General features: G+C 45.7%; 1 protein-coding gene across 5 annotated transcripts in view; it reads right to left on the bottom strand.

Moving 5' to 3' along the window:
* Tiam1 (TIAM Rac1 associated GEF 1) overlaps positions 1–19,531 on the bottom strand; it is a 353,183-nt gene that overhangs the window by 165,325 nt on the left and 168,327 nt on the right. For 4 of the 5 annotated variants that reach the window (XM_057763555.1, XM_057763560.1, XM_057763558.1 and 1 more), the window contains one exon: positions 16,996–17,178. The gene's annotated coding sequence lies outside the window, so the exon portion shown is untranslated. The remainder of the gene's footprint in view (positions 1–16,995; positions 17,179–19,531) is intronic. The other variant, XM_057763556.1, reaches the window with a different exon arrangement.

Below are 19,531 nucleotides of genomic sequence, written 5' to 3'. Positions count from 1 at the left end.
CCAGAACCATATCCTGAACTGTATTCCTGAAGTACTCTGGGCCTTTCCATCGTGAGACAGTCACTGTTGGACCACCAGAACCATATCCTGAAACATCCAGCCTCCTGAACTGTACTCCTGAAGTACTCTGGGCCTTTCCATCGTGAGACAGTCACTGTTGGACCACCAGAACCATATCCTGTAAGACAGACTAACAAATCCCCTTCGCATCTCAGCCATGTGTCTGCACGCGCATGTGATGCACATGCGTGCACGCACGTTCTTGCTACTCCAATTAAAAGATGGTCCACCAGGCAGTGGACGCTGGAAGCAGCGCCTCACATCCACAGACAAGAGCAGTGTGAGAATCAGTGTGTGCATTGCATCCCTGTGCCCAGCTCACTTCCTTCACTCTTACACAATTCAGGACCCAAACCCAGGAGATCCAAAATAGTGCTGGGTCCCCCAGGTGAAACATGAATTAACACAATCAAGACAACCTCCATAGATGTCCGCAGGCCACTCTGACCTCAACAGCCCCTCATGGAACCCAGGTGATACTATATTGTGTCAGGTTGAAGATTAAAAACACCACAGCCATCAAGTGTGAGATCCGGCTGCCTTCAATAAGAACGCAATAACTTGCGGGAGAGTGTGCAACTATGACAAATCAAGAATGGTGCGCTTCCACCAGAAAGTCGGTTAAAGCTGCAGCTCGGTGCTCTCCTCAGCCTTTGCTGGGCACACTTAGCTTCCCCGGTGGAGCTAATGGAAACAGGAGCACGCTGACACCTGCAATGGGCAAAGGTACTGAAAATAATTAAATTTTTCCGCCATAGGTTGTGACCATGAAGTTCTAATGGGCGACCAAGAACAACAGCAATAGCCCGTGTAATCTGGGGGTCTGCTGGCTGGTTTGTGTCACCCTAAAAACCGCTAGAGTCAGCCAGCAGTGGGGAGGGAGCCTCAGCTGAGAAAATACCTCCATGAGGTCAGTCAGGCATTTTCGGAATGAGTGACCAGTGTGGGAGGGCCCATCGCATTGGGAGAAGCGCGACCCTGGGCTGGTGGTCCTGGCTTCTATAAGAAGGCAGGCTGAGCTATCCAAAAAGAGCAAGCAGCACCCTCCATGGCCCCTGTATCAGCTCCTGGATCCAGGTTCCTGAAGTGTTTCAGTTCCTATTCTAACTCCCGTCAATGATGGACTACTGTGTGAAAGTCCACGCCAAATAAACTCTTTCCTACCAGACTTGCTCTTGGTTATGGTATTTCATCAGAGCAATAGTGACCCTAAATAATGACCCCATGGAAATACTGATTTATATAGGCATGCACTAGAAAATGGTAGAAATATGTTTAATGCCATCACAAAAATTGTTGGAAATTTTTTCCTGATCTCAAACTTAAATTTAACTGATTTTTAGAAAATTCAAATCAGCAATTCAAACAGCAATTTAAAAATTCTATTTATGAGTGTATGTATGTGTGTGTGCACGCGCGTGCGTGCGTGCATCTATCTATCTATCTATTTATTGGGGACTGGATCTCAGTATGTCTCCCTGGCTGGCCTGATACTCTATGTAGACCAGGCTGCCCTCAGATTCACAGAGATTCATTATATCTGCCTCTGAGCCCTGGGATTAAAGGTGTATGCTAATATCCCCAGCCCTTGATTTAGTGTGTGTGTGTGTGTGTGTGTGTGTGTGCGCGCCTGCATGTACATGGGCTACCGTCAAACTCATGATCCTCCTTGCCACAGTAGTCACAGTGTTAAGAGTATAGATGTGTGCCGCCATGCCTGATTTAGAAACCCTTTTCCCACTGGTGAAGAACTCCAGACTCAGGACAAGGTTGGAATTAAAAGGGAATAATTTAAAGAAGGAATATTCTATTCTGTTGTTGGAAGTAAACTTCCAGAATATGACTAGTTAGAAAGACCTGCCTGCACCCCAGGCCAATAAAAGCTGTGTATAAATTATCAACAGTTTAGCAGGCAGCTGAGTGAGAGACTTGACAGTGAAGACACAATGACTTCCCAACAACCCAGAACCGATATTCTGTCTCATACTTAACATTTCTATTTGAAAGTCTGATTTGCAAAAGCGGCCAATTCTATCATCATAAATCCAACAAGATTTAATGCCTGGGAAATAAGATTTTGGGAGCTCAGAGAGTAGAAGACTAAAGAATAAAAGAGTTGTGTACATAAATCTCTTTGACAATATTTGCCTTTATCTTGACAATGCTACTAAAAGATAAAGCCTGATTTCTCACTCAGAACATTCCCGCAGGGTATCTACAGTGCAGGACTGCCTCTGAGGTTTGAGATGCACCTCGTGCCCTAATGGTGTTCTACTCTGTGGCTTTGCAGCCTCACACACAGCACCCAAGTGGCTGCAGTATTTGTTTCTAGGGCTCTAAGGGAAAGCATAATAACCAGATGGCAACATAAAGAAATATCCCTTGTATAGAAGGAATCGATAAAAGATAATTACATATTCAAGAGCTGTTCAGCCGGGCGGTGGTGGCGCACGCCTTTAATCCCAGCACTCGGGAGGCAGAGGCAGGCGGATCTCTGTGAGTTCGAGACCAGCCTGGTCTACAAGAGCTAGTTCCAGGACAGGCTCCAAAGCCACAGAGAAACCCTGTCTCGAAAAACCAAAAAAAAAAAAAAAAAAAAAAAAAAAAAAAAAAAAAAAGAGCTGTTCAACTGATTTACAAGTATATATTGGGGTCCATGTTTTCAATTCTTTGAGGGCAAATCCATGGATGTGGGCTGTGCTGTACAGTGATTCCGAGTTCCACATTCTGAGAGAATGCCTAACTTTTGCACAGTAGCTGTACCATCTTAATGTCTCACCAACAGTATACAAGGGTTCCAGCTTCCCTACTGAGGGCCTTTGGGGTCCAGTCCCTAGACTCTTCAAGATTCAGATTGGACGCTACAGCAAGCGAAAGGAACTTTTCTCTTAGGATATCTGAGGGAAAATGAATGAACTCTCTCATTTGTGTGCTGTTTCAAACATGTCTGTCTTTTCTTCTGCCTCTATTCTAATTCTCCTGTCCTACTTCTACTTTCTCCTAGCTTCTTCTCTAGTCTTCAAAATTTCCACTGACAGGAGGCTTGGAGTGATAATAAAAATTACAAGAGTTACCTCTCATTGGTCAAAAGCACATTCCTAGGGTAAGTGATAGGGATTTACCATTTACCATGGCAACACAAGGGTTTCAAGGTTTCAGGATAAGACTGTGACCAGACGGGGTGGGGACACAGTGCCCACGAACAAACCTTGAGATATAGGTCTATTGTTAGCAGACTGGGAAGCGAAGAACTGGCAAGCTTTTCTTAGGGTGCTTTGTGTAGCAACCTAGGTTGGACATCTGCAACTCTGACCTTGTGCATAGCTGTAAGGTTTTAAGCTTATGATCTATTTCCAAAAAGCCTTTAGTCTAGTTTGAACTTACTGAAGTCTGAGCAAAAGGAACAAAGAAGGCTCTTAAGTGTCTACAGCTCTCATGGGACAAATAGATGTAGTTATGAAGCATGTCCTACATATGTTCTATATATCAAAATTACATAGCTACATGAAAAGTCATCTTCCTGACCACCCACATATATGTCTGTGTGCCCATAATACTGAGATGTAATCATGAGATTACATATACACATCATAAGAGATTACACATTACAATGCAGGTATTGGGGAGGTACCATGCCGCCTTAGCGAATTGAGTAACGGTTTCCAGAGTCGATGATCCTGCAGGCCTTTCCTGGACAGGATTAACCTCATCAGAGTCACTCCTCTGGTGGGTTGACATCTGAATACCAATTGCGATATGCTGTATATTTCCATGTCCTCCAGCACTTTCCCATCCTCTCACCAACACTTTTTACTTTCCAGTTTAAAAAAAAAAATTGCTTACACACACAAACACACAGAGAGCAGGCTGATGAGAACGGTTGGTAAAATTGCTTGCAAGATAAGCCAGACAACAAGTTCATGAAGTCCCCAGAACCCGTGCAAATGTAGCAGAATTGACTGCACAAAGTCGCCCCCTGACCTCCACACACATAGAGTGTCACCACACACATCATCTGTGCCCGTGCATGCAATTATCAATAAAAGTCTAAAAATCTACTATGCAGCCAGGCACGACAGTGTATGCCCTCAGTCCCATAACCTGGGAACTAGAGACAGAAGGATTTCTATGAGTTCAAGGCCAGGCTGGTTTGCATAGCCATGCAGCCAATTTCAACCGAGCCAGAGCTATAGCTGAGACCCTGTCTGAAAGAGGGGGCAGCAGCACGTGGGAACGAAAGCTCCAAGACTTAAATTTAACCAGCAGAGTTATAAAGTGAAACAGCCTTTGAAAACAAACAAACAACAACAACAACAAAAACTAAAAACACCACTGTGGCGATTATGACTTGTACCTCAGTGTGGTTTTAATGGGCATTTTTCTAATGATTCATGATATAGATTGTCTTTTTCGTGTGCTTATTCAGCTGCCTGTACATCCTCTGGAGAAATGTCAGTCTAAGCCCACTGCCCATTTATAGATCACACTGCTGAGTTTGATCTTGAATCACCGCGTTCACAGCAGCCGGAGTTGGAAACAGGTAAAGAAAGCACAGTGTGGACATGTTGGAAAATGTGACAATGGGTATCTGAGCCATGCAGCAGTGGGGCCCGGAGTGGTGCTAAGCGCAATAAGCCAGAGAGAAAATGAACTGACACAGGGAGCTCGCTTATCCAGAATAGGCAAACTGAAAACTGGAATGGAGGATGGGATGGGAAATGCAGAGTGACGGTTTCTGTTTGGGAGGATGGGGATGCTGAAAACTGGTAACAATTGCAGTCACTCATTTGAAATGGTTTGTTTTATTTCGGGCATATTTTAACACACACACAAATAATTCAGCACACTTCTGTTTGCTTTAACTTTTAAGTAAAAATAGTCAAAAAAAAAATAGTTAGGAAAGCTTTAATGGGTGTCCTTTTCCATGATGGTTGAGTCTCTCAGACAAGTATGAGCCAGGAAATGACACTGAGGGTGCATAGTATCAGGGGCTCTGGGTAACCCCAGATGTACAGTGACTTCTACCTCACAGGGCCTCACCAGATACAGAACTGTGAAGGTCACAGAGACCTCATAGGGTTGCTGCAGAGAAACAGGAAGTTATGAAGAAGAAATGCAAGAGGAAGAGCTGGTGGAGACAAGAGTCCGTGGCCTGAACCTGTGCCCAGAGAGCATTCAACAAGTGCCTGTGGCCGGCACCCATGCCTAGAGACTGTTCAACAAGTGTCCGTGGCCTGTACCCATGCCTAGAGACAGTACAGTGTTCAACAAGTGCCTGTGGCCGGCACCTGTGCCGCCAGTAGACACTGCACTCTGAAAGCACAATGCTCCCTGTTTTCTTCTGTGCTCTTAAAACACACCAGTAGAAAAATTTTAAAGTAAGCAAAAACTGTAAGAAACCACATTAATATAATTAATGATGGGAAAAATTAGCCCTTGCTGATACTCCATAAAAACCAACTCGGGGCCAGAAACGGCAAAGCACGTGTCATTATGTCTGACCACCTGAGTTTGGTCCCCAGCACCCATGGAAGAATACTCACATCCACGCATGGGGCTGCTGAGATCAACAGGAGCAAAAGGACTGACTGCCCAAGAAGGGATCGCAGTACTCAAGTAGGAGACAAAGATTTCATTTATTTTGCCACCCAAAAAAATAAAATAGATTTCTAGGCCATTTTCTTAATCTAATTACTTTCATTTAAAGAACACTCTCCCAGCAACTATGGCCCCCTCCACGGTATAAGGAGATCGTGGTAAACAAACCAACTTGACAATAATGCTCAGAGCACAGTCCCTGCCATGGAGTGCGCGTCTGGATTAACTCACAGGACCGCAACCTTAAAAGAGCACGCATTCACCTTGTGCCTGCGCTAACCTTTAATGCCATGAAGATGGAATCCGTACAAGTATGACATGGAGGAAGCATGAAAGAACCCTTTTCAATACTTCCTATTGCTTGCTTTGACACACAAATGTCAAGAAAGACAACATTGGGTTGTAAAATCAATGGCACACTTGATACTGGCTGCTGGGAAGTTCTGTAAATGGAGCTAAAGATTTTCTGTTTAAAAATCAAAGATGCCCACTCCTTTGCGAACTGTGTACACACACTTCACACCCTGCCAAGTGTTTCTCCCCACTTGTCAGGCAGCAGCCCTTGATCTCAGCGAGAGGAGCCCCAGCCTCCCTCCCACGGGCCAGCAGCTGAATTTCCCACTGCTAATGGCAAGACCAGTCCACTTCCTTGTGCCTTTTGTTCTGCTTTGCTCTTCTGATGGACAAAACCCCATGCCTCCTTTGTCGGAAAGCAATGACTCTCTCTCTCCAGCTTGTTCTATTGTCCCAATGTACAAGGGATGCATTCTGGAGGGAGAGCATTTGGGTACAAGGGAGCCCCGGGCTACTAACTAAAAATTACTTATTACCAGCTGGGCAGGCAGCTGACATTTCAAAGGCACTGCCTACCTAGCTGCATAGCTAACCAAAAGGATGGGGGAAAAAAAAACAAACTGCCTCACCAGCCATCTGTACCGTGCCCAGTCCACACCATGCAGCGCCAGAAACCCCCCAGTGAGGCCATGAAGGGGACAGAAGAAAGGACAATGCCGCAGAGCTGGGTTGAGACTGCGCTCCTGCGCCTGTCCACTAAGGCATCCCTACCAGGAAACACTTGCAGAGAATGTCTCATGCCAGATGAAAGGCAAGGTCGGGGTGCAAAACACTTGTTACTCAGCTGGCCCCAGAGGCTGTCCCTCCAAGTTTTCGTGCAGCCGTGATGAAAGGGATTTCCCTCTACCCTTCCTTACCTTCCAGTCATGTGGGGCTTAATTAATATGCACTCGGGGTTTTAAGATCACGAGATGAAAAGGGGAGCAGATGTGAACGGTATTATTATTTTGTTCAAAGTAGACTGGTCCACTAACATCTGCGGACAAGCTTACCACATGCCACTTAAAACAGACAACAGGCTCAGATGCCAAAAACTTCAGGTTTGTGTTTCTGAAGGCATCAAGGTCTGCCGTATATTTTCAGGCCTTGATTTTGGATGCGGCTCCTGAGAGGTTAACTGTCTAATGAGAAAGGGAAGTGCACACTGGGTAACGGTCAATGGTAAGGCTGGAGCTGGAAGGGGCTAGGCAGAGGGTGGAGAGGAAGACTCTCCAATTGGAAGGTAAATGAACACTGGGCTGCAGAGAACCGTAAATTCTCTTCAAGCATTTTTCATCTTCCCTTGAACTCCTTATAGAATTCTTCAACTAACTCCCTGCACATGATGAAAGCCCCTTTTCTTACCAACTATAAAGACAGAGATTTATGCCTAGAGAAGCTAAAATTTTATTAATACAGATCCGATGGCACCAGGGGGATCAGGCTGTGTGTGCAATAACAAAATTTAATCAGTGCTTAGAGATACGGATGGCTAGGAGCAGTGGTCCAAATATGGAAGCTGTTTGGTCCACCCTCAGCTCAGGAGCCTATTAACACCTGAATCAGATGAGAACTTCTCAAGCCACAGTTCTCAAGAGGCTTCCACTACACCACACCCCTCTTATCCGTGTCCCCTTGACTTTCTCCCTTGATCTATCCGACCAAGCCTCAGGGATCCCCATGATAATTCCCCAGAATCACAGGCCCAGCCCTGTGTCCTCTATTCCCAGAAAAGCTTGCTCCCTTACACTTAGGCATTCTTGGTAGAGTGTCACTACAAGGGAGCCCTTCCTATTTAACCCTTCTACTCGGAAGTCTTTGCTTCTCTGATCTCCATGGTGACTGTCACCTTCCAGATGGCACATTGCCAAAGACTCGCTGTCTTTCTCCAGAATGCCAGGTACAAGGGGGAAGGGAGATTCTTCTAGACCTAGAGACTGGTACCTCATAGCTATGAGGTTTCCAGGACAAAGGCCATTCTTGTCCTATCTCTATTCTGCAGGAACAGAAGCAATTCTTGACGTAGGAACTTCTCATGCTGCCTAGCAACTGCTGTCCAAGCAGAAGGTCTCGGGGGGCTTAAGAATTAACACAGGTCAAGCAATAGACTCTTGGCTGGATCATCTGGGAAGAATTCAGGGGTGCATCTCCTCAGCTTGGGTTTCTATATTGTTGCTATGTTCTAAAATTTTATTATATAGATCATTTTAGGTTCATAGTAAAAGCACAGAGATTTTTTTCATAACTTTCTGTTTTATAAGAACAGACCCCTCCCCCTCCACCCACATACCTTCTAGGGAAAGACATCTGTTGAAAGCCATTGAACCCACATGACACATCATTATTCCCGAAAATCCTACACTAACATTACTCCGGAAGTTGCGCATTCTCGAGGTTTGGACAGGACCTGTATCATGTATTTGCTGGACTACCCAATCTACACAGCTTCCTACCTAGCCATCCCTCCCTGCTCCCCAGTCCCTAACAACTAAATCTAAGGCTCTTCCAGGCCTTTTCGTGGCTTGCTCACTTCTTTTTAGCACTGTGAAGTATGCTACTGTGTGAGGTAGGTGCCCACCTACTGAAAGACATCTTAGTCGCCTCCAAGTTTGGGTAATTTTGAATAAAGCGGTCCTGAGCCACATGTGCAGGGTTTTGCACGGGGCTTTGTATAGGAAAGATGTACAGAAAGAGAAATTCAAGGAATGGTCTTACTGAGTCTAAGACAAAATGAGCTTCACACTCTCTAGAAAGCCGCCTCTTTCTAAGAATACTTGACAAATTAAATCTGGCAATGAGTCTGGTTTTAGCTTTACACACCCTAACATGATGCTTTCTTCCCAAGTACTTCAAATATATTTATAAGCCCTAAATGTGAAGTGAGATTCAGATACTGCCCTTTGTACCTATTAAATTAAATGCATCTGCAGAACAAAATGATTCATTTCCCTGCATGTGACCCTGAACACAAGACTGAACAGGGGGGATGTTGAAAGACCCAAGTGGCTGTGCCACTTCAAACACACAACCAGATGGCCAGAATAGATTTCCAAACAAAGACCCCTGGAAGTCTCTGGAACTAGGTACGGGAAACAGGGAAGTAGGCATTTAGTCAACCAGTTACGTCTCAACAACTAGACACTAACAATTAAACAAGAGGCAAGAATCGGGCAGGGGTAGCAGTTCAGCAGTAAAACATTTTTCTAGCATCCATAAGGCCAGGAGTCCATCCGAACCAACACCAAAAGTAACAGACAGATAGGTAGGCAGATGATCTTCAACATACAGGCAGCTTGGATCACATGGGCCAAAACTGCGGGAAAAGTGAGCTTCATCAAAACAGACTACAGGTCACAGACTAAATTGTTCCCATGACCATCAGGGAAAGTTGAGAAACAGGGGCTGCATGAGGAATGGTGGAAGGGATGGTATCTGAGGACAGAATCATGTCGTAAGAAATGACAGGCCTAGAGAAGTTGCTTAATTTCCAAAGTAAAATTTCATTCTTAGGATGAAGGACCCTAAACTATCACTTGCCCAGGACCATGAACCCCAGACACAAGAAGGACTTTAATAATCCCAATTCGAGGCAATAGAAGGCCTCGCTCCTAACTGTCCGTCCCCTCGGGAAGGCGGACATCAGACAAGAGAATTCCCCAGCCTGTTTCCCACAGTCCCAAATCTGGGCTGACCCAGACGTCCCTGTTTAGATGGCAGAGCGTGGTCACTGAATGAGTCGCACCTGTAGGAATAAGTGTCACTCACAAGACAGAAATAAGGGGAGGGTGATCTGGATTTTACCCCTGTTCAATGCACTCTTCAGGAGAGGGGACCAGCCAACACCTGGGCCTGCCTTTGGCTAACTACAAAGTCCAGTGAGGTTGTTAGCCTTGCATAATGTATCCAATTACTGAAGGAGAGCAAGTTACTCACTCTTGTGTTTCCCTCAGCTGGCAAGCGACTAAATAGTGTCTTTTCCCATTTGGGTAATTTCTCTCCTGATGAAAATTACTTCCAGATCCCAGGTTTTCTGTGGTTTCCATTTTCAACCTACATGAAGCCTCTTAGTCCTGGGGCAGAAGGGAAGGAAGAGAACCCAAAATTTTAAACACGGCACACACACACTAATGTAAACTCCAGTCACAGAAGCTGGGTCTGATGAATAAGGTCAAGAAAAGGCTGTGTCTTAGCACACTGGTGTCCACACACAAAGCCTTAGGTAGTGGCTTTGTGCTGGCTTGCTTGTGAGCTCACTTGTAGGTCACACACATGGTGAGCTATGCTGTTCTCAAACAGCAATTCTCCTGCCTCGACCTTCAACCACAGAGTGACTGGATCACAGGGATGAACCATAAGCCAATATATCTGCTTTTTGGTTTCACCACACTAGAAAAAAACTCTGTAAAGGATGGGACTTTCATCCCTGGCCAACAAGGTAGTCAAAATCAGAAGCAGGAAGTGGAAAGAATGTGAGTCTCTTGACTTTGTCTTTGTCCAATGAGCACTTTCCCATATTTCACTAAATGAATACCAACCAGCAAATAAGAGTAATCATTTTATCCAAATATAAGTAACTAAGAATATCATAAAACAAATAGACAGGAACAAGATATGGGAAAGGGACCTAGACAGGAGCAGCAGCTGACCGGTGGTGGAGAGGAAAGAGGAGGCAAAGATAATCAGAAACCATGGCATCGCTGTATGAAATTGTCTAAGAACACAATTAATACAAAAGGAAGAATCACTCTGTCTTGAGGAGTGATTTCTAGCAAAATCAATAGCAGCACTGGACCTACAGGGAAGAAAATGTTGAGAACACTGCCAGGGAGCTGTGCAATAAAACTCCCACACTTACATCCTTAATAGTCTCACCAGGGACCTAAACAAAAAGCCCATCCACTGGGCCTGCGTGTCCAACAACATAAGAATGGATTTTTGAGATGTGGTATCAGCACGAATCATTTTTTTTTCATTTATAAAGAAAAACAAAGGCTGGAAATAACCACATGAATAAAGTTAAGCCAGTCTCAGAGAAGTAAGTATGTGGTTCCTAGATTTTATGCAGATATATAAAATGATGTGCATATACATGACATAAAACTCCCTAAGAGAACAAACAGGACTAACAGGGCAGGGCAAAATGAGAAAAAGCAGGGTGAGGGAGATGGAGAAATGTGTGCACCATAAGATACATACATGTATGAAAATGTCTTCATGCAACACAGTACCATGTGCAACGAATATACACAATGGAAAACCAATTTAAAGTCCACTGGGTTTGGATCTTTTTAAGACTAAATGGCCTCTTAAGTACATGTACACACTAGATTACTGTAATCACTGAGAAAAAAGAAAGCAGAAACAGTATATCAAAAGTCCATATAGGATGCTTGTCCTGACTTGAAATAAATACAGGTACACTCCCCAATTTATGATGAAGCTACTTCCCAATTAGACCTATCGCCTTAAGTCAAAAACACATTTGCTACACACAGCTTAGCATTGCTGCACACTGTGGACCCTTGCATTCTTCCCTGGTGACTGGGTAGATGACAGTGAGCTGTCTGTCATTCGTCAGTGCTGCCCAACGTTGATACCAAAGACATGAGCTATGGACACTCCCAGACCATAGAAAGCCCCAAATTTGCAATTCCAAATGTGGTCTGAACCGTTGTAAAACTGACAACTCTAAGCCCAACCAGCCTACTTCTGGGGCCATGCGACCTGAAGATAAATGGGTCGTTCTACACATACCGAAAGATGACAGCATCCTTAGTAATCCCCCATTTTCAGCCCTCACAGTTCTCTGGCTAATGTCCTGACTCACCCATCCTTCTCAGGGGCTCGCTCTCCTCCTCTCCTCACAGTATCTCCTGGAGAGGGGTAGCTGCCCATCACACATCACTGAATCTCCTGAAGGCATCTCCGGAGGCCACGCTCACAGCCATGTAACAAGTTGTTTGTTAAAATAATCAATGAACTCGCCAAATTCACCCTCTTAGAAAGATTCCTATGAAGCACAGCAAATAGCTGGCGCTTGCCCTGAATGCACAGCCATAATTCGACCCACTGGGACTTCTGTAAGCATATAGCAATAGTTCTCAGCCCAAGGCTGAATCGCAGGAGCTTGCAGTGGACTCGAGACTTTTTCCACCGTGGTTGGAGGCCATGCTTGGCTTGCAAGCGGCCGATGGCAGCAGCCTCTACTGTACCCTTCAAAGCTTAGAGCCTGTAAAGCTCACCCACTGCCAACCCTCACTGTTTCCTTCAGCATTCTGCTGTTTCACACCCTCCCTATCTGGATTCTCCTCTTCATTATCATTCTTCATTTGTTTTTTTCACCAAAGCCTTTGGTCCTCCCTCGTTACATAGACTGATGCAGTTTAATCAGCGAGAAACACACTGATAAGCGCTGCTCTGCTCCCCACTGACTGCCTGGGATTATAGGTGGCCTCCCTTGAGCCTGACCCAGACCCAGGTTACAGGGAAAGATTTTTTTTCCCCAACCCCAAAAGTAATGACAAGCAGCCCCTCCTCCACCCCTATTCTGGTTCATTTACTCCTGTAAGAAAATCAAACTCTGCAGAGCATCAGTTAAGGCCTGTGCTCTGTGCTCTCTGGCTTGTTCCCAAGTTAAACACTTATGTAAATCCCATGCCACTGCTGTCGGGACTGAACACGGACCAGGACACCCAGCGTTTCTAGAGTTTTCCTTCTGTTTACCCACTGTCAAGTGGGTATTTCCCAGGCAGCCTGTCCTCCTCCTACAGAGACTGGCTGCAACCACTCTACCCCCACCCAGGCAACCAAATGTGACATCAAAGGAGCTCCGGAATGGCCATCTGTCCCTGCCACGCCAATGTTTATGCAATGTGGGCAGGAGAGGGACAAGCCAGGAGAAGAGTATCCCAAGCATCCAACCCAAAGCACCAATACCCTATATATACCACCGACCGATACCACTCAAGACCAAGATGGTCTCCTGCTCCTTGAAAAGACTAGAAACTAACAAGCTCTTCTGAGGGAACTCAAAGAGCCAGCTCAATCCAATCCACCTGTGGACAAACATCTAAAACTAAAGTGAGATTCCTAATTCTGCAGTTTTCCAAATATCATAGTATCCACTCCCTGAGCGATACCTAGTCATGGTGTTTCAAGCAACACTGACTTTAACCAAATCACAAAACACTAAAGACCTTGGCAGCATAGAAATGAACACAAAGGTTCCGCATTTCACAGTCAATGTGACATCACAATCAAAGGCACCGATTCTCTCTAGGGTTAATTTGACATCTTCATCATCAAAGGCCCTGATTCTCTCTAGAGTTAATTTGACATCATCACCAAAGGTGCTGGTTCTCTCCACAGCCAATGTGACATCACCATCAAAGGAGCTGATTCTCTCTAGAGTTAATTTGACATCATCATCATCATCAAAGGCCCTGATTCTCTCTAGAGTTAACTTGACATCATCATCATCTTCATCATCATCATCAAAGGCCCTGATTCTCTCTAGAGTTAATTTGACATTATCACCAAAGGTCCTGGTTCTCTCCATAGTCAATGTGACATCACCATCAAAGGCACTGATTCTCTCTAGAGTTAATTTGACATCACCATCAAAGCCCGTGTTTCTCTCTAGGACTGAAGGTCAGTGCACATGGAGACAGAAGACAGATAAAGCATGATGATGAGTTCAGTCAAAGAGACTCACACATGCCACAGGAAGTGTGGCCACGCAGCCAGCCCCCGTGCCCATCTCTCCACATCCACACATCTACCCAACTCTAGACTGAAAGCACTTGAAAAGAACAATGTGCATCTACAACACAAGTACAGGTATGTTTTTGTCATTATTTTCTAAGCACTAATGTGTAACAACTGATTTCATAGCACATATACAGTATTAGGCATTATTAGTATTGAGAAACGAGTTACAGGAAAACAAAGTGATCCTTCTGCTTATTTGGTTTGGTTAGGTTTTGGTCTTTCTCTTAAATTTGATAGGGGATGTTGCAAGGGCAGAGGGCAGATATTAGGAGATGAGGAGATAAGTGGGACCAATAGTTTAAAAAAAGAAAGAAACATACTCAAATGATTGTTTAAAAAAAAAGCAGCAAAAACAGGACGAAACACACAGTACCATAGGGGCTTGAAAGTCTGCGCATTTTGAGACCCAAAGAGTTCCTACTCTGACTGAAAGTACTTAGCAGAATGCCAGGTACACAGTAGGTGCTCAATGTGTGTGCTGTATTTATTTATTTAGAGATCAGGTCTAAGTAGCTGGCCTGGAACCCACTATGTAGACCAGGCTGGCTTCAAACTCACAGAGATCAGCTTGCTTTTGCCAGGATTAGATGTGTGTGCCACCATGCCCAGCATGTCGTCTCTTTGCCGCTGCCTTCTGACTTCCTGGCTAACCATCTTTCCACCACCTTACAAAGAGGGACACGCCCAGAAGGCAGAACATGTCTGGCATTTTGCTGAGAAACTGCTATGGAATATGGCTGGCCACCAGATAAAGCACAACACACTGCATTCCAACTGACATCTTGGGTATCTTTCAAAAGGCGGAATGGAGTGAAAAGCTTGGCAGGTTTGTCTTCCCATTTCCATGGAACACGCTTAGCCACAGGCCTGAGCACTGGGAGCGACTGGGTGGCTATTCATCACGTAAACCTGCTGCAGTTCCCTTGGGGTGGATGGCTGGGCCCTGCACTCAAAGCCAAGGGATGATGCATCCATTGCCCAGCTCAGCTGGAGCAGCTGCAGTGTGAAAACACACGGGCTAGGACAAGCACAGACTCCCTCCAGGTCTGCCCCTTGCTGCCTTTTAAACTGGCTCTTTCTCCTTGGTGCTTCCCCTCTTTGAAGGGCTTAGGAACAAACCTGACATTTCTCCGGATGTCTCTGAGCCGATTTTAGGTGATCTCAAAAGAGTTCCTAGATCCTTGCCACATGGACAGAGCCCTAAAGATTTGTAAGTCACTTTTAGGAAGGAAGGTAGGTACTCAAGAGGAAGAGTGGACAAGCAACTCTGGGATCTGAGACTAGAAAGGTCGGAGGGCAGCAGAGGGAGGTGGACCCACCTTTGGGAGAGATAACTAATGACTGAGCAGAGAACTGGGGAAGACGGCTCCAGGGGGAAGCATGATAAGACAGCATGCCCTGAGACACAGCTCTCCTAAAGCACCCCAGTACCCCTTGCAGCCGCTGGTATTTGAGCGAAAGGACAAGCAGCTCCACAGTAGAGGAGTCCCAGGAGCACCTCAGGAGACTGAACTGTGGAGCTAGAGGACCAGGGTTTGCACCCAAGCTCTGCCATTTCCCAACTTTGCTACTCCAGACAACTGAGTTGAGACAAAGACAAGACTGTTTGCACGGTGTGCTGGGTCGGGGAGGGAAGGAAGCCACAGGAAGTCACGACAAGGTGAAACTTTGGCTTGGGACAGGAGCACCTTCCTAGTGGATAGCTCTTACAAAGGATGAAAAGGAGAATTGAAAATTGCTGGGTATTGATCAAAGGAGAGCCAAGTCTTCCCAGGGAAGCCCTCCCACAGAAAGGGACCAGCACTTGGTGGGGGCAATTTGCATGAAAGGGGACAGACCATCAGGGTGCACTACGACACAGACGCAGTTGTCGCTGACGTCACCTCTACCTCTCAAGAAGAGTCACAACCCACTTAGGTTCACATGGCGCGAGGTAAACACCCAAGAAGAAGCTTTCTCCAGCAGCTGCAAGGCTCATCAGAGGGGCGTGGCCAGGGCTGCCTCTGGGTTCTGGCAGGGAGGAGCAGCAGGCAATACTGGAAGAACAGGTTAAAGCAGGACCCACTAGCAGGACCTGGAATGCTGGAGGGAAACCTTAGAAGCTGCCAGGGTCGGTCAGGCCTCAGGAAGCAGCTGCCTTTGTGGTTCCATTTTGTTCAAAGTCAGCAGCCCCCAGTATCTTACCAAAACCTGCTTAACATTAAAAAAAAAAATGCACAACGTAGCATCACCAAGGCTTCGGTAAGTTAGTGAACAGCAGGCAAACTTGGGAATAACTGCAACTTCATATTGCTCAAAAGCTCTACTTAAAAAATATTTATTTCATGTGTATGAGTTTTGTCTGCGTGTATGTAAGCATACTACATGCATACCAGGCATCTGTGGAGGCCAGAAGGCAGCACTGAATACCGTGGAACTAGAATTATGTACAGTTGTGAGCCGCCACATGGGTGCTGGGAATTGAGCCTGGGTCCTCTGGAAAAACAGCAAGTGCTCTTAAACAGTGAGCTATGGCTGGGTCTCCATTCCCAAGTGCCTGTTAATCATTCTCTCCCAATGAAATCCATGGGAACTACAGAGACCATTGTTCTCATTTGCAGAGCGAAAACCGGAAAAGTACATAGCCCTTTCTGTTGGACCTCCAAAGAGGGAAGGAAGACACTTTTTCAAAGCCTTTCTCCTCTACATGACTCAGAACACGCAGGTTTAGCCCTAGATCTGTTCTGGTAAAGCTCTAGACTCATCACACAATAAGATGAAGGTGTCCAGTGTAACCACATCAATGATTCTCCCATGAAATGGCATGCTTTTTCCAAGCACATTTTGCAGGTAGAGGACTGAGCCTCTCTCATTTAACGTGATTCCACAGGCAACACACACACCAGGACACCAAGTTTCCTCCTGTGCCATCAGATCTGTTCTTTCTTCCCTTTCTGAGCTCCAGACAAGCAGGCGAAAGGGAAGCCAGGCACAAAGAGGTAGGCCTCTGAAGTCTACAAAACAACCTAGCAGTGGCAAGAACCCACCAAGCCTGCGCCCCTGAGAATCTGAAGCCTCTGATTCCACGTGAGGAGACTGGTACCGGTAGCCTCCTTCCCACCAAGACCAGTCACCAATACCATACTTTCCACTGCCCCAAAACAGCAGTCTAAGGAGCAGTCTGAGACTATAAAGACTTATAGGTCTTAGAGGTCACCCGCTTATTCCCCAGTCTCAGGCAAACACCACACTTACCCCAGGCCGAAGGGAAGAGCCTTCATTAGGGTCTCCGGAGGTGCCATCTGAAGGGGCTGCTCACTTCCTGAGAGAGGGACTGGAATTCAGAACATCACAGTCTCTGGAACTTGTGTGCCTTTCCTCTTTCTCTGTCTTGCTTTCAGGTCTAGAGAGGTGGGTTTCAGTCCACAACGGTTCTATCTGTCAGAGAAGATAAAAAAAAAAAAAATGGATTTAGGCTCATTTTGCATGTATTTCGCGAACACTCATAAGGGATATTGTGTAACTGTTTGCTCCAAGATGAAGACATTCCATCCTGCAGGGAAGTTTCAGAAAGCCCCCAACACTGACCAGATTCACTAGAACCCTTCCTGCCAGCCTAAGCAGTAAAAGCTGCCAAGACGTCTGAGACCAGACCAGCTGCCTGGGAAAGCAAGGCTTAAACCAGGGATACCTGGAAAGGACGCTTGCTCTCCAACCTGTTGAGCTAGCTGTAGGCTGTGCAGTGTGCTCCAGGTTCCCAGCTTCATGACCTGTCACCCACACTGGGGTGGGCTTTTGGTGATGCAGCTGTCTTGTGAGTCATTTCTGCTCCTGTAAGTAACCTCTCACCCATATTCCTGTAAGTGACCCCAGTAAAGCTCATTGGTTCACCAAGCAGAACTTTGGCAGTATCTGCATTTTGATCTGTCATCAGATCCCTGTATGAAGTAGGTGTGTGTGTGTGTGTGTGTGTGTGTATTGAATCTCCCCAGGAAGACACCAAGGTGACCAAATGAAACTCTACAATGAGGACAAAGTCTCCCCAAGCCTCTCTAAGACATTATGCAAGTAAAACTTTCCAAAAGTGGTGATATCTGTCCCCAGACTTTCACCAGATGAGTGACATGGTCACACTGCCTCAAAAGCACTCAAAGAGGGGCAAGCCACTTGGGAGGACTCCACTTCCTGGTCTTCCCTCTGACATCTCAAACACCACCAGCCTAACAGAGCAGACAGGCTGGACTAAAAGCAGCTGTCTGTCTTCCCTGATGAGAACGCCACCCCTGAAGCTCAGTAGTTACAATATGTAAAGTGGGGCTCCATCCTTGGGCACAGAAGAGAATGACTGTCACTGTACCACAGTGCAAATGAATGCTATTCCAGCTCACCATCTCTCCCGTCCCCAGATCAGCCCTTGTAATTCCAGATGCATAAACACAAGCAAAACAAACCATCTATAACTCAGGACCCTTCCAGTTGCCACTCCCTCAGTAAATGGCTTGGGCTCGAGGGGGCCTCAAAACCCAATATTCCTTTCTAAAACCCAGGCAACCGCCCAGCCCTGAACCTTCATTTTCCCACCTCAGCTATGACCCGGGTATGCTTTCCTGGTCTTGGTTACGAGTGGGGTTTTAAGATCACGTCACTTCTGTTCAAAAGGAAATGAGGGAAAAGGAGAGAGGAAAAGGAAGACAGATGAGACAGACGGGAAGATTGTAATAATCCCTGGAAGACAAGGCAAAAACTGAAAAGAAGAAACACGCAATCACTTTCTCAACAATTTTCTAGGAAACTAAGATTAATACACAGGAAATTTAAAAGGTGTCCCTGGTGACCTCACTCACTGATAATGAAGAGGGGATAGATAGGGGGAAGATATTTTGTTTTATTTCATGACAAATTCTATTTTATCCTATTTCACTATTCTGACAGGCAGGCAGAGAGAGAAGTGTTGAACTTCAATGTATGACAAGGAAGGACAGAGAACAGGAGACACTCAATGAGCTACCATTCACAAAAAGCCTACTGTGCGCCAAGTCACATGAAAAGTGCCCTACCTGGATCCTCTCAGTAAACCCCACAACCACGAGTCATTTGCATATTTATCTCATCACTGGAGGTATGGAAATTCCAAGGTAATTATCCTGAGACCTCGCCGCCAACTGGCAAAGCTGGAGTCAAAGCCCTCAGATTGCCACACACTCAGAAAGGTTGGGCTAAACTTTAAAACACTCAGGCTCATGCGTTAAATATGAACAGAAATGAAAGGCTCCTCCCCAGTCATTACGACAATTTGTCTGCTCTTGCGCAAGGTCAATGTGTATTGCTGAGAGGTCTGAACGCTGCCACACTTCACATTAAATTACCTCAAAGCAAGCCTCATGCATACTCTGGCTTGATGCTTCGAGAACAATTTCGCAGGGTGTGCCCTAGTGAATCCACAATATCCACCTTGGAACAATTTGGTCCAATATGTATGACGCTCACAAACAGAAGGTATGCTTTACTAAACAGAAAAACACAATCGACGTCAAAGACACAAAGACAAGTACGAAATGTCTTCCTCCTTCCGGCTGGGGGCTCAGTTGCTTGTTTTCAAAGGATGTCATAAACCCTTTCTTGACAGCATCCCATGAGGCAGAATTTTTTAGATGTACACTTGAATGTTTTTAATTCTAGAAGGAGGTTGTTTGCACGTCAGCTACGAACAACCCACGCTGGTTCTTCCAGCAGCAATAAAACTGGTGATATGTTAGGAAGATTAATCAAGGAAATATACACAGTTAGGAGA

The sequence above is a fragment of the Chionomys nivalis genome, chromosome 3 (assembly GCF_950005125.1).
Source record: "Chionomys nivalis chromosome 3, mChiNiv1.1, whole genome shotgun sequence".
NCBI lineage: Eukaryota > Metazoa > Chordata > Mammalia > Rodentia > Cricetidae > Chionomys > Chionomys nivalis.
Note: the sequence above shows the minus strand (reverse complement) of the source record. Positions and strands in the feature narration are given on the sequence as shown.